Source organism: Lycorma delicatula, chromosome 2 (assembly GCF_047948215.1).
Source record: "Lycorma delicatula isolate Av1 chromosome 2, ASM4794821v1, whole genome shotgun sequence".
Taxonomy (NCBI): Eukaryota; Metazoa; Arthropoda; class Insecta; order Hemiptera; family Fulgoridae; genus Lycorma; species Lycorma delicatula.
Genome location: NC_134456.1, coordinates 44,063,194 through 44,076,978, shown reverse-complemented (window position 1 = coordinate 44,076,978; position 13,785 = coordinate 44,063,194).

Genomic DNA, 13,785 nt, shown 5'->3' with positions numbered 1-13,785 from the left:
CATAGTTGAGCGTATGTCGCTTAGTTAGATACTGTGTTCAGAAGATTTGTTTATAACTAATTCTGTAACCTTTATTTTACATTTTAAAATATAGATAATACATAATTTAATATTCTTATAAAATGAGCTTTTCAGATATTTAGAATATAAAAATAAAATAAAATTTTTAACTATTAGATCTTGACCAAAAATAGATCTACAGATAAAACAATCATGTTTTCTACATTTGGCTTGACTAAACATGATACTTGTTTCTCTTAATCCCTTTACACTTGCTCCTACTTCTTTGGCAGTTCTAATTATATATGTTATACCATCTAAAATCGATGTTAATTTCAAATATTGTTTTATATTTGATTGCTATTGAATATTAAACTGAAAAAAGTACCAGCATATTATTTTTTTTTTCAACGTTCTAACATTGGTATATGACGACTAAAGATATGCCATGAATGTTATGATTTTGCTGAAAATGGACAGTAATTTAGAAAAACTGATTTCGTAAAAATTTCAAAAACAATTTTCCAAGTATAATTATGGGTTTTATAGCAAATTTTTTGTAGTTTAATAAAATTAAAAGTGATTAATGTGTAATGCATTTGCTGTTTTATATGGATAAAAATGGCATTTGAAGTATTTTGTGAACTTTAATTTTTGTACTTTATTAACATTAGAAAAATTAAATGTAATTTTAAAAATGTCCAATACCTTTCAAAATATTTTATAAATACATATAATTTTTTTTTTAAATAATAATTTTAGGATATATGTAAGCCAAATAGTAGTGATAGGAATGAACCCCATTCCCATAAGCAAATTCCATTTGAGATTATTTTAATCTCAAATAAATTGTTTTATTGTTGAAATAAAAAATTTTTATATGAATATAGCAGCAGCTTTTACTGGTTAGGAAGTGTTTAGATTGCCTGCATTTAAAGGGTTAAGTAACTTTTTGATAGTTAAATTTAGATATAAGAAATAAAAGATGCTATTCAGATTATCTAAAAATTTGTTAAAAATATTTATTACCTGTGCCGAACACTCTCTTGCAAATATACATATCAATCACACTTTTTTTTTGAAAGGCATTGTTTTTTAATAAAAAAATCAAGTATTAGAAGACAGCTAATAACTCCTGTGTTAAATCCTTTTTTAAACTCTTGTATTTTACAATATTCTGTTTAAATGTACACATTGTTCCAGTTATGGTTAGTAAATTAAAAGAGGTTCCGTGTATGTAAACTGCTTACCAAACTGGATCACAAAGAATGTGTTCAGCACAATTTAACAACTTGTAAAGATCGATACAGTGTATGGTTTTCTCATTTGTGGATTTCAAAAATAATAGGTTATTTGTTAATTTTAATTATAGAGAAAGAGTCGGAAATACAATTATTATAGAGGTATAACTGCTGCAATAAAAGTTACATATCAGAGCCACTCTTGGTGATAGAATAATACAAAATCACTGAAAAATTGTTTACAGTTTCATAATTAGATTATATAACAATTATATTTAATTTATTTAGTATAAGTGCACAGGAATACTTCAAGTTTATTGTATAAACCTTAAATGTGTTTCATTATTGATATCATCCCATGTTGTTTACGTGTACATTGTCTTTAGGAATGTGCTTAGAAATGTGGGCCACATTGCTTAGCAATCTCTTAAATGATTCTCTCAGACAATTGCTTTAGCAGCAATGATTCATTTAGTTTTTGTAGATTGCAAACCTTTTCTACATCGCCTACGTTTTTACATGGCCCCAGAAAAGAATATATAAGAATCAGATCAGGGCTTGTTATTGCTCAACAAGTAACACTAACTCTCCTGGTTCAACAATAAACTCACTCGATAACAGGTTCCCTGATCACCGGATTGGGAGTAGTAGTCTTCTTTCCTAGCTAGCAAAAAGTCTCAGTCTTGACTTCTCTGGGTTATTTTTTCTGGAACTACATTAAAAAATAAGTCTATAGAGAAAAAATTTATATTCTAAAAAGATTTTAAAAGGGGGAAAGTTATCATCACATCATCTGTAATGTGTGATATCATCGATTGCACATCTGAGTGGAAATAGAATGTCAAGCAGCAAGTGGGTGGCCTTATTTAGACCCACCGGGTTGGTCTAGTGGTGAATGCGTCTTCCCAAATCAGCTGATTTGGAAGTCAAGAGTTCCAGCGTTCAAGTCCTAGTAAAGCCAGCTATTTTTACACGGACTTGAATACTATATCGTGGATACCGGTGTTCTTTGGTGGTTGGGTTTCAATTAACCACACATCTCAGGTATGGTCGAACTGAGAATGTACAAGACTACACTTCATTCACACTCATACATATCATCCTCATTCATCCTCTGAAGTATTATCTAAACGGTAGTTACCGGAGGCTAAACAGGAAAAGAGAGAGAGGGTGGCCTTATTAAATGTATTAAGGTATGCAAGAAACTTGTAGTTGCCCTGTACATTTTAATATATAATTAAATAAGTTAAATTTAATTGTTTTATTTTTTTAGTCATCAACCATAAACATAATTTCATTGACAATATATATTCTGTATATTAATTTCTAGATGGTACAGTTTGGTACTGCTGGATTAGTTTTGATAAATGACAACTTTGGAATCTGTGAAAAATGATATTGATAGCTCATAGTATTCTACACATTCTTATGCTTCATATGTAGTATATATATTTAAGCATAATTATTTAAATTAGTATAATTTAATTTTGTTACATTTTTCAGACTTCTCATTTTGAAATTTTTCATATTTCAAAATTACATAATTTTCATAAAAAGTTTCTTATACTTGGGAACTTCCCTTTCTCAAGTAATTATTTTATATTGCAGTATTTTTTTTACATATTACTATTTAGTTTTGTATATCTTTGTTTATTTTAATATCATGAACACTATTTTTTATTATTATTATATATAAATACATTTATTATTATATATTATGGTATTGTATTGATGTATTAATTTTGCATTTTGTTTATTTTTTTATTTTATTCTATTTCTTTTAATATCAGCTAATAAGCAACTTACAGTCATCCAACTTTTGAATATTTATTAAAAAACTTAGACTCAGGAATTTTTTCCAATTATGGCTGATAACTTAAAGTTTTGAAGTTACTGATTACATTAAATTATTATATTCTTAAGAATTTTTGTCATAATTTGATCAGATAGTATGAATAGAAATTATAACACTCCATTGTATTATATATCTATATATTCTTTAAAGGAAATTGTAAATATATATATATATATAAACACTGAGAAACATACAAGTAATATAATAACATTTGGTAAAAGTATAGATAACAAGTAGAAGTGAAAGTTAATACTTGGGGAAAGAATGTAATGTTTTTGATAAATTTTACTCAGGTTTATTATTTTTATATTTAAATTTAGTAATAGTTCTGTTTTATTGTACCTGTCATTTGTAAGTAAATAAATTTTTTAGTATTTATAGTATTATTATTATGTTAGATATTTTGTAATTTTCATTCATTTTTATCCTGTAAAAACTAGTTTTTATGATTTTTGCTGTATTAAGTATACTAAAATAATAACTACGCAACTTTAGACCAGTGCACTTTTGTCATTGAGGTTTAATTAATGGTTTTCTTCAAGAAATGGTCTCTGTGAGATAATAAGACTACTATCGAATGCAGTTATTTTTTCAATTTATTGTGAGGCAGTATAATCTTAAAGAAGTGTATAAATAGAAATTATATGAGTAATTTAAATAAATTAATTATATAATTAAAAATTATATATATATATATAATTTCTATAAACATATTTTTTGGGCATTATTAATTTTGTTGTTCCTTTATAGATTTTATTTATGTTATATTTCTTGTTATTTTATTTAATCAGTTGATTTATATTGAATCTACATACTGTTAATTGCTATTCATTTTATTATTAATATTTATTACAAGGTGTATGTAAAAAGTAAATGAAAATTTTTATACTATGAATATTTGTTACAATTTTCAATAACAGCAGAAGTTTAATTCATTGAAGAACATTTATAACAAGATTGATTACAACAAATTACTGATATCTATAGCAGAATGGTAATGTTATTCCTCACTCAGAATGTTTGAATCCTAATCAGGCTCTGTATTTTTTTCATATGCTAAAAATTTTTCAAACGGCATCCTTCTAAAAGGCTGGTATCAGGAAGGATTCCCGTTCTGCTGATGGTAGGTTTAGGCAGGAGGAATTTTAAAATCTATTTGCAGCTAAAAAAATTATACGAAATTCCTTCTGCCTAAAAACTTGATGTAAAGACAAAAAGACATTTCAGAGTATTAATCATTGTAAGATCGTTTTTACAAAATATTGTATTGGATTGGTCTATAGATACCTTACATTCCATCGATTAACAATGTTAAGAATGATTTTGTGATTAACATCTCATGTTAACAGATTAACAAATTAAGTTTTCTTATTAAAAATATTTCACTAATTTTTCAATTTTTCCAGCGATTGGTTTGTTTAGGTATATCGATGTAAAAATAATATCATTATCTGAACATTTAAATTTCTATGTTTGATGTTCACTTTTGTTGGAAGAATAAAATTCAACTAAAACTAATGTTTAAAGTAAAAAATTTGATGTTTGTCAATCATTAATTAAGGTCCATAATTTTTCTAATTTATGCTGTTCTGGGATGTTCAGTCAGCTGTAGAAGTGTCACTTTTAATCAAATCAATATGGTAGCAGTTTCAATACAGAAGTTTCATAAAAAGTGGTCGGTCAATCAATAATTTATTAGAAATTAATTTCAGGATAATATGTATTTTAATATTAAGTTGTATCATCATAGTTGTTAGGATGACTCTCATGGAGAAACAATTTGTGGAAGGATTGTGGTTAGTGTCTGCTTATGAGATTATTGTAGGAGTGGTTCAGAATTACCAAATGCTTATGAAATGTTTGATAAATTCAAAATTGGGAAATCTATCTAGTTAAATTTGTTAACTTCTTTCTTTATTGCAGTGTATCTGTCATTGTTGATAAAATAATCAGACACAGAAGTATTATTAAATTATTATAGGCAGAATTAATATAAATATAAAAAGTGCCAATACATTTCTGCCTGCTAAACAGCTCAAAATTGCTCATATTAAAAATACTAATATGATATGTTAACTACAAAGATGATAAATCTAATAGAATAGACAGTAATATGGAACTCTGATATCATTAATTTTCAAGGTAAAAAATGAGCTATCTGATTGCTGTTTGGTACATCTACAAATTAATTATGTAGACAATATTGGCTGATCGGTAGATTATCCTTGAAAAAAAGTTGAAGCCTTTGAAATTGATTTCTCAGCGATTCTTTAAGATTTTTTGAAAAGATTAAGTTCATACTGGCAATGTACTGACCCCTGTAGCGGAAGACACCCACCTTGTGTCTACACCATCCTCTTCATTTCTAGCCCTGATGGGCTTTACCAGAGGATTAGACCCTCTAAACTTAATAACATAACACAGTCATCAGTTTGGCTTCTGTCAGGATACTACTGACACAAATGCCACAGTAGACATTTCCATCAGTATATTTTCACAACCTACTATTGCCTTTGTATGACCTCTTCCAACCAACCACCTAACTGTAGCTTAGCGACCCATAACTATCAAATTAACTGATTCACAGAAGTGCAATCCCTGTCCCTTCCTTTAACACCGAAGGTTTCACACAAAAACTCTTCCTATATCTAACTTCAATTAGACTATGCACGCAGATCATTACTCTATTGAGTCTTTAAACACCAAAAATATTATCCTTATACCAACTAAACAGGTGTTGTTCTCAACAGCTACAATTTTGTCCTACAAGAACAATGTACTCAAAAGGCTAAAATATACTTAAGACTGAGGAAAAAGCTCATTTGATGAGACATCCAAAGAAGTATCGGCTTCCCTAACTCGTAGATCATGGGAACTGAGGTCTAGGTTAACAGAGAATTTCACAGTTTTAAGAATTTAAGGGGGTAGTTCATTAGATCAACTGTTTCTTTGTTCCAGTCTGTCGGCTGTAGACAAAGTTGAAATTACCCAGATGGTTGTCTATGTTTGGTAATGGACAACGTACACAAAAGCTGAAGAAGGCCGATATTATGAAATAATATAACTGTATTATAAATAATAAACTGTGCTTGTTTTACATTTTATGTTTTCCTTATAAATTGTTACTTTATTCTTATTTCATTTATTTAGTAAAATCACATAAAATAAATAAAAATATTATATGTTTTATTATTTATAATTTATTATTTTATAATAAATTTTATACTTTGTGATGTTACAGTGATCAGGGTTTTATCACTCATCCAGCTAATGCTGGAACAATTATTTTTTTTAATACGATAGTACACTTATATTATATATTTTCTATTATATTTTATTTTTATATTATATATTTTCAATAATCACTGATTGACTCATTGTGTCTTAGGATTGGGTTGCATATATTTTTTTCTAAATGATTAATTAACAAAGTTCATTGAAAAAAAAAAAAAGTCATTTGAATCAGGCGGTACTTTCAAAGACCATATAGAAGAATAATAATAAAAACATCAACTTTTATTAAATTTTAATCATTTGTCTTTTTTATAGTTTATTTTGACAGTTAAATTGTTTTTAGCTGCAATAGCTGATATCACCTTTAAAAGAAGTTATTGAAATATTTAGTTAGTTCTTTATTATTTAAAACAGCTAAGTCCAATCCAAAATCATTACCAGGCCAATAGAATACTAGAAATGTGAAGTGAGCTGCATGCCGCATAGACAAGAGGTATAAACAGCTGGCTGCCTGTTATAAGTAAATTTATATAAAAATAAAGTATCCACTTACCAACAATTGTGAGTATTGACTATAGAAGCGCTTTCGGATTATTCCCCCATCATCAGCGATTACTGATTAATTATTATATTGTAACAGTTGATTGTCAATAGTTAAAATAAGTTAACGTTAAAAAAAATCTTGTCAGTAAGATGTTTACAACTGTTATGCAGTATGAATTGAATCAGCCAGCCTAATAATTATTAATTATTGTATAATTTGCTTGAATAAAATATTATCAAATCTGATTTGCTCATTTATAAGTTTATTATTATTCATACATATATATGAAATTTCTCCAGTATACTAGTTTTATGAATGTTATTAGTGTATTCCAATATTTTAACAAATTTGTTTGGAATGTAATTATGTCCATTCTATAAAGCAAAATTAAATCGATCTTTATTATTTTTATTTATGAAATTGATGTGTTCTGTAAATCTAATTAACAATGAACGATTTGTCATACCAATAGATTTCAAATCACAATTTTCACATTTAAGACTATATACTCCTTGTTTTTCTAGATCATATTAGTTATGATATTTTATTGTTTTAGACAGATCCTTATTAATGTAATTTATTATTTTATTATTAATTGTATACACTGGATTTTAATTTAAATGTTTTAAATATTTTATTAAACTTATTATAATTTGTATTATATTCTGCTATAGTATTATTATTTGTTAGTTTTATTTTGTCCTTTATGTGTATTTTATTTTTTATTTTGGTATATAATTTATCTGTTACGTTTGGATTGTAACCGTTATTTAATGCGATGTGTTTAATGTTATTTATTTCATTCTTTAGTTTTATATTATTGTGTTTTAAGTATTTTACTGCTCTGTAAATCAATGAATTAAAAGATACTATTTTCTAATTCTACAGATGAAAAGAGGTAAAATGTATTACAGTGCCTTGTTTGGTTGTTTTTCTTGTAAATTAACATTTACTTTAAGCAGGGAAAATAATAATAGCATTGATTACGTGGATATAAAATTTAATAAAAATTTTAATAATAATAAAATTGATGTTGATATATGTATAGAAAATCAACCAATTCATTTGTTCATTTATTAGCTGATATGGTTTTCAGCCCCTTTTTTTCCAAGGAAACCAGTAACAACATCTTTGAATGACTTCTATGCTGCTAGTTCTTTAGGATTCAGTTTACTGTCAAATATATTTTCACAAATTAATTTTCTTATTTGTGGCCTGATTCCTTTTAATTTGGTTTCATTTAATTGTGAAAAGAACTTCAGCTAAATATTCAAAGCCATCTCCATCTTTATCTAAAGCTTTTACAAAATTCTTCATCAGGCTTAGTTTTATGTGTAGAGGTGGTAAAATAATATGACCTGCTTCGACAAGGGGAATATTGACAACATTTTCCTTTCCTGGGATAAACTGATTTTTTTTTGTCAGTCTTTAATTGCTTAGTATCCGTAGCCCAACTATCCCAGAAACACATATGTTTTGTAAAGCCTTTTTGGAGACTGAGAAGAATCTCACCGAGCTGTTCTAGTGGTTAACTCGTCATCACAAATCAGCTGATTGAAGTTGAGAGTTCTAAGGTTCAAATTCAAGTTAAGGGCAGTTACTTCTATATGGATTTGAATACTAGATAAATACTGGATACTGGTATTCTTTGGTGGTTGGGTTTCAATTAACCACACATCTCAGGAATGGTTGACCTGAGACTGTACAAGACTACACTTCATTCACAATCATATGTCATCCTCTGAAGTAATATCTTACGGTGGTTCCAGAGGCTAAACATAAAAAGAAGATTGAGAAGAAGCCCTATCTCTTTCAGGTCAACAATGATTTACCATGAGTGTTCATCATACTTAATAGCTTTTAAAATTTTTGACATACTTTCATATATTTCTTCCATTCCTAGAGCATGTGCTACCAGTATAGAAGAAAACTTATTCGAGTTATGCTACAACACTGCCTTTAAGTTTCTTTTTGATGAGTCTGTAAATAAAGTCCAATCATAAATAACATATTCAATATCCAATTCACACATTAACCGCCTAACGTCATGGCAGGAACAAAATAAACCACCTCTTTTAAAGTATTTATGTAAATTTTCATTTCAATTTCTATACACTGAAATTTTAGTATCCTTTTTTAATAAAGTCCATTCGTTACGACATGAACCTAGGCGTTTTACATGTTTCTACAAATACAAGTCACGAATTAGGTTGCTCAGTTCTGCTTGTGTGATGAGGTGAGGTGTTCAGTATTTGATTCTTCTGGAATGTAATTAATATCTCTTGAAGTTGAGGATTCATCAGTTGAGCCTTCTGGGGAATCAGAAATCTCTTTCCAAGAAGTTGGAGCAATCAGAATCGCTAAATCAACACCATGAAATACTGTTCTCATAGTTGAACAAACATCTGGGTATACGATACTGCTTTTATTGTTTGAATTCTCCACAAACGTAATATATTTGAAGAATTTTTACAAGCCCGATCTTAATTATAAAAATAATTTAGTTTAATTTATAAATACTTAATTACTTAAAATACTTCATAAAATTGTTTCACCATGGAGTGCAACAAAACACAGCATGAAACATATACACAACTTAACAAATCTTTATGTGCAGTAAAATAATATCAAATGTTTTTCTGCCATAAAAAATCTTTCATTAAATTTTATGGCATCACTTATGAACCAATGTTTATAATATGTGTATGATGAAACCACTACCACAACTAAAGAACACGGCAAGTCTTACCGAAAGCTGAACTCATACTGAAGAAAATTTCATCATGTTGGATTACTCATTACTTGACTTGCTGACATGTCTGGCTTGGCATGAAACAACATCATTCGACTATTATGTATCAAATATAGGTCTACAGCATGCATCACAATATAAATTAGATGTAATAAGCAAACATACATACTTACTAACTTATTTTTATTGTTTGTTCCATGAATGATGGAACAAATAAATTTAAGGGGTAGTAACTTAAGAACATTACATGATGGGTTGTTTTGGAATACATATTCAGATTCAGCATATAAAATACTATATAGAAACTCCTACTCTCTTTCCAGTTTCAAATTTTATGTTGACCAGTGTTATTTCTTTGATCAGATCTCTTAGTTATTCAGCATCAACAACGTAATCACTTTAAGCTACATTGTCTTATAACTCTTCTTTTTCCAATTGATTAAAACATTAACCTTGTCAGATTCACTGAAATTCTTTCTTATTAATATATCTTAATTTTTTTAAATAAAAACAAGGTAAAACATTCATTTTAACAATAACATTTTTTGTAATGCAAGTAATTAAACAAAGTCAAAAATTTGTACACAGAAACGGTACATAAATTTTACATAACAAAATTTTACCTAGTTTTTTTTAATTCACATAAACAGAAAATTTACTTTTGAAGTTTATTATATCTAAATAACAGCTAAGCTGGAATTGTAGCTAGGAGCATCCAACTTATATCACCTGTTAATAAAATGAATCATTAAAATGGATGTAATATATATAAAGATTATATAGGTTAGAATTAAGAATTAAATATAAAAAAGTAGGAAAATTCTATGAATTTAATTAATCTACATCGTAAAAATATTTGTTGTTGCAATCCACAGTTAATTTACTTTAAAAAAAAAAAAAAAGAAAGTAATTAGTTTCATCAAACTTGTTATAATTGATTTTCATTATTAGTGAATATGATTTAGTTTTTTATTAATTGTTATGATTATCAGATATCATAAATTATGTTTCATTTATAAAAATGTTTATTGTTGTTGTATTGTAAGATTCCTTTTTAATACCATATATGAAAGGAATCTGTAAAAATGTGTTATCATTATTATTAAATTCATATTTTTATGATTAATTTTTATCTATGTTTTTTTTATTAAAAAAAAAATATATTAATTTTATTTTGTTTATATTGTACAATATATATAAGTGTACATTATACATACATATCAGAGATGCATATTTGTAGATAACATTATACACATATATTTTATTATTAAAATTTTATAACAGTTTAAAAAAATTGTTTAACCGTTTAACTTTTTTAAAGCAGGTGCAAGATCAGGTAGCATTAAACTATAAAAAAAGAAATTTACCTTTTGCCCTAATATGTATGATTTTTTTTTTTTAATCTAGTGTAGTTATTATGATGATGGATTTAAAACAACCAATTCAGCTGAGGCCTAGCTATAATGTAATATAAATTACAAATATATTTAAAAGATATTTTATCAAATTAATATTAACTCACAAAATGTTTCTCCACGACAAATTTTTATATTATCTGTGAAAAATGGTATAATTTTCAACTACATTTATGCTACGCATATAATATTTGGAAGATGAAAATACTGAAACAGATTTTTTTTTAATTTTATTTAGGGATTAACCTTAAAACAAATTTATTTATTTTTCAACATGAAATGCTGAGTTTGGTCAACAAGAAGATGTGAGTGTAAAGAATGTAGTCAGGTTGGTAATGGAATGAAGCAGTATATATACATTGATTGCTTCAGCTTAACGTAGACTTCTTGTTGGTTGTAGTCAGTATACACTGGTATGCAATGTGTGGACCTGAGAATAATTATTTTGATTCTAGTAACATGATATTCCATACTTGTTTTATTATCATATGATCACTCCTCTTTGAACCTAGCAGTATTAGTTGTGAAAAGTCTTTCCTGTGAAAAGTTCTTTCATTTTGTAAACAGATGATTATCACTTATTGACTGGATAATATTATACAAGAATCATTCTGAATTTACCAAGAATTATTCCATAATATTTAACAATAAATTACATAAATCTTGTAACTTTAGATTTGTTTGTTCCATAACCATTTAAGACTTTTTGTGATTTTCTGTCATTTTCAATGTTGTTTAGTTCCTGAGGGCCTAATCTCTCCACGACTAATTTTTAAGATTATTTCTGGTATATTAACTTTAAATAAATTCAGAAAGTAACAAGTCATAAAACTTTTTATGAATTAATTATAGTAAGTACAGTTAAAATGTCTTGATAAGCCATATTGATATTGGCTTAGCAGTAAAAGATTTTTTTTTTTATAAAACTTAATTTTTGTTACTTAAATTCATTCAACCATATTTATTTCTGTATGCATGTCTAAATGTAGCAAATATTTCATAAAACTAAAAAAAATATTGTTAGAACTTTTAATTTAACTTTAAAAACACTCAAAGATAAAATTGGAGTTAACTTGGTCAGACAAGTTGGTTTGGCAATTAAATTTGATGATGAGATATTAAAGGATTTCAAATATTAACAGGAATCTTATAGCTACAAATTATTTATTATGTAGATTAAGGTGACATACCCATTATTTCTCAATGAAGTTGCCCATTATTGCAGCGTATGTGTTCCACCACTCAAGGAGCTTCTTGATCTAAGAAGAGAAAAAAAGCATTTTGACTGCTTGTTAATTCATCTTATATAACATTAATAACCTCATTTGTATCAAATTTTTTCTTCTCAAAATTTTCTTAAATATACTCAATATGATAATAATTAAATGTGGCTATATGGAAGGTAGGTATATAGTACTTGAGCTATCATACCATTTTCTATTGTTAAAAATCACAGCATAGTACTGAGCAGTTATACATATTTTTCTATGAGAAAGTTAAGACAGAGTAATCGCAGTAAAAGGTGCTATTATTTTCCCAAGGGAGAAAATTATTTTCTGTGAAATTGAGCTTGAATTTTGTCAACATATTTACTGATTTTGACTCCCCTGTGTTTCATTGTACATTATTATAAGAATTTAAAAACTTAAATATCCATTTAATATCACTGCAGAAATTGTGTATCATTAATTTATCTTCTTTCTTTGTTTCTGTTTGTAAAAGTGAGGAAACTACATTACTTTCACTTAATTATATTTAAGAAGACCTCTCAATTTTGTTCACACCTTTTCAACTCTTTATTTTTATTTTTTTTCAAACAGTAATTTATCAATAATTTTTTCCTGTAAGTGTTTTAGATACAGTCTGTATATCTTCATTGGTTGACAAGTATGTAGTTAATTTTTTACTCTTTTTTAGCTTTCTCTGAATAAATGATTCACTAATTATAAATCTTGGAAAAAAACACTTTTCCCCAAACTGATTTTATAGTTCATATAAATCTGAGGCGGAATGATTCCCTCCCTCATCATATTGTTTATGGTAAAAAGTCACCCTAGTGAATTTTCTTACCATAATATATACTTTCCTAGATCTAATGAACAATGTCGTAAAGTTTTTTTTATAATTTGTTAATTATAAACTAATAATTTTTCAATATAGTTAAACAAAATAAATGTCAAGGTATTACAGAAACTTTTCTTATCTTATTATGTTATGAACTGGAGAAATCGTATAAATTCTACTATACAATGAGTAAAAGTTAAATCTAAATAATTTATGTTTCTTGAAACATATATTAAGTATGTTTAAATGCTACCTGATTTATTTACACGTTTAAAAATTGAAAATAATTGAGATACTCGTAGATTGATTCATTATTAGTTACTACTTACAGCATGATTAGTATTAATTCACCTTAAAGGTATTTTATTTTTTACATACCTTATTATTATAAAATAGTTTTAAGTGCTAAAACATTTATAAAATTTCCATTTGTAACTATTTTTAGATGCAGTACTGTTGTTAGCACAATATCTTGAAATATTTGTGTGTGTTTCTAATATAAGATTTAAGAAGTGTATCTAAATGCATTTACATAAGACTTCTTGTGCAAACCCTTACATTCTATTTATATTTAATGTAAAAAATATTATGTTTTAATGTTAGTAAATAATGTATTTTTATTATTATAAGCAACCGAAGGGTTCGGCCTACTTTTATTACATTAAATGTTAAATATATGA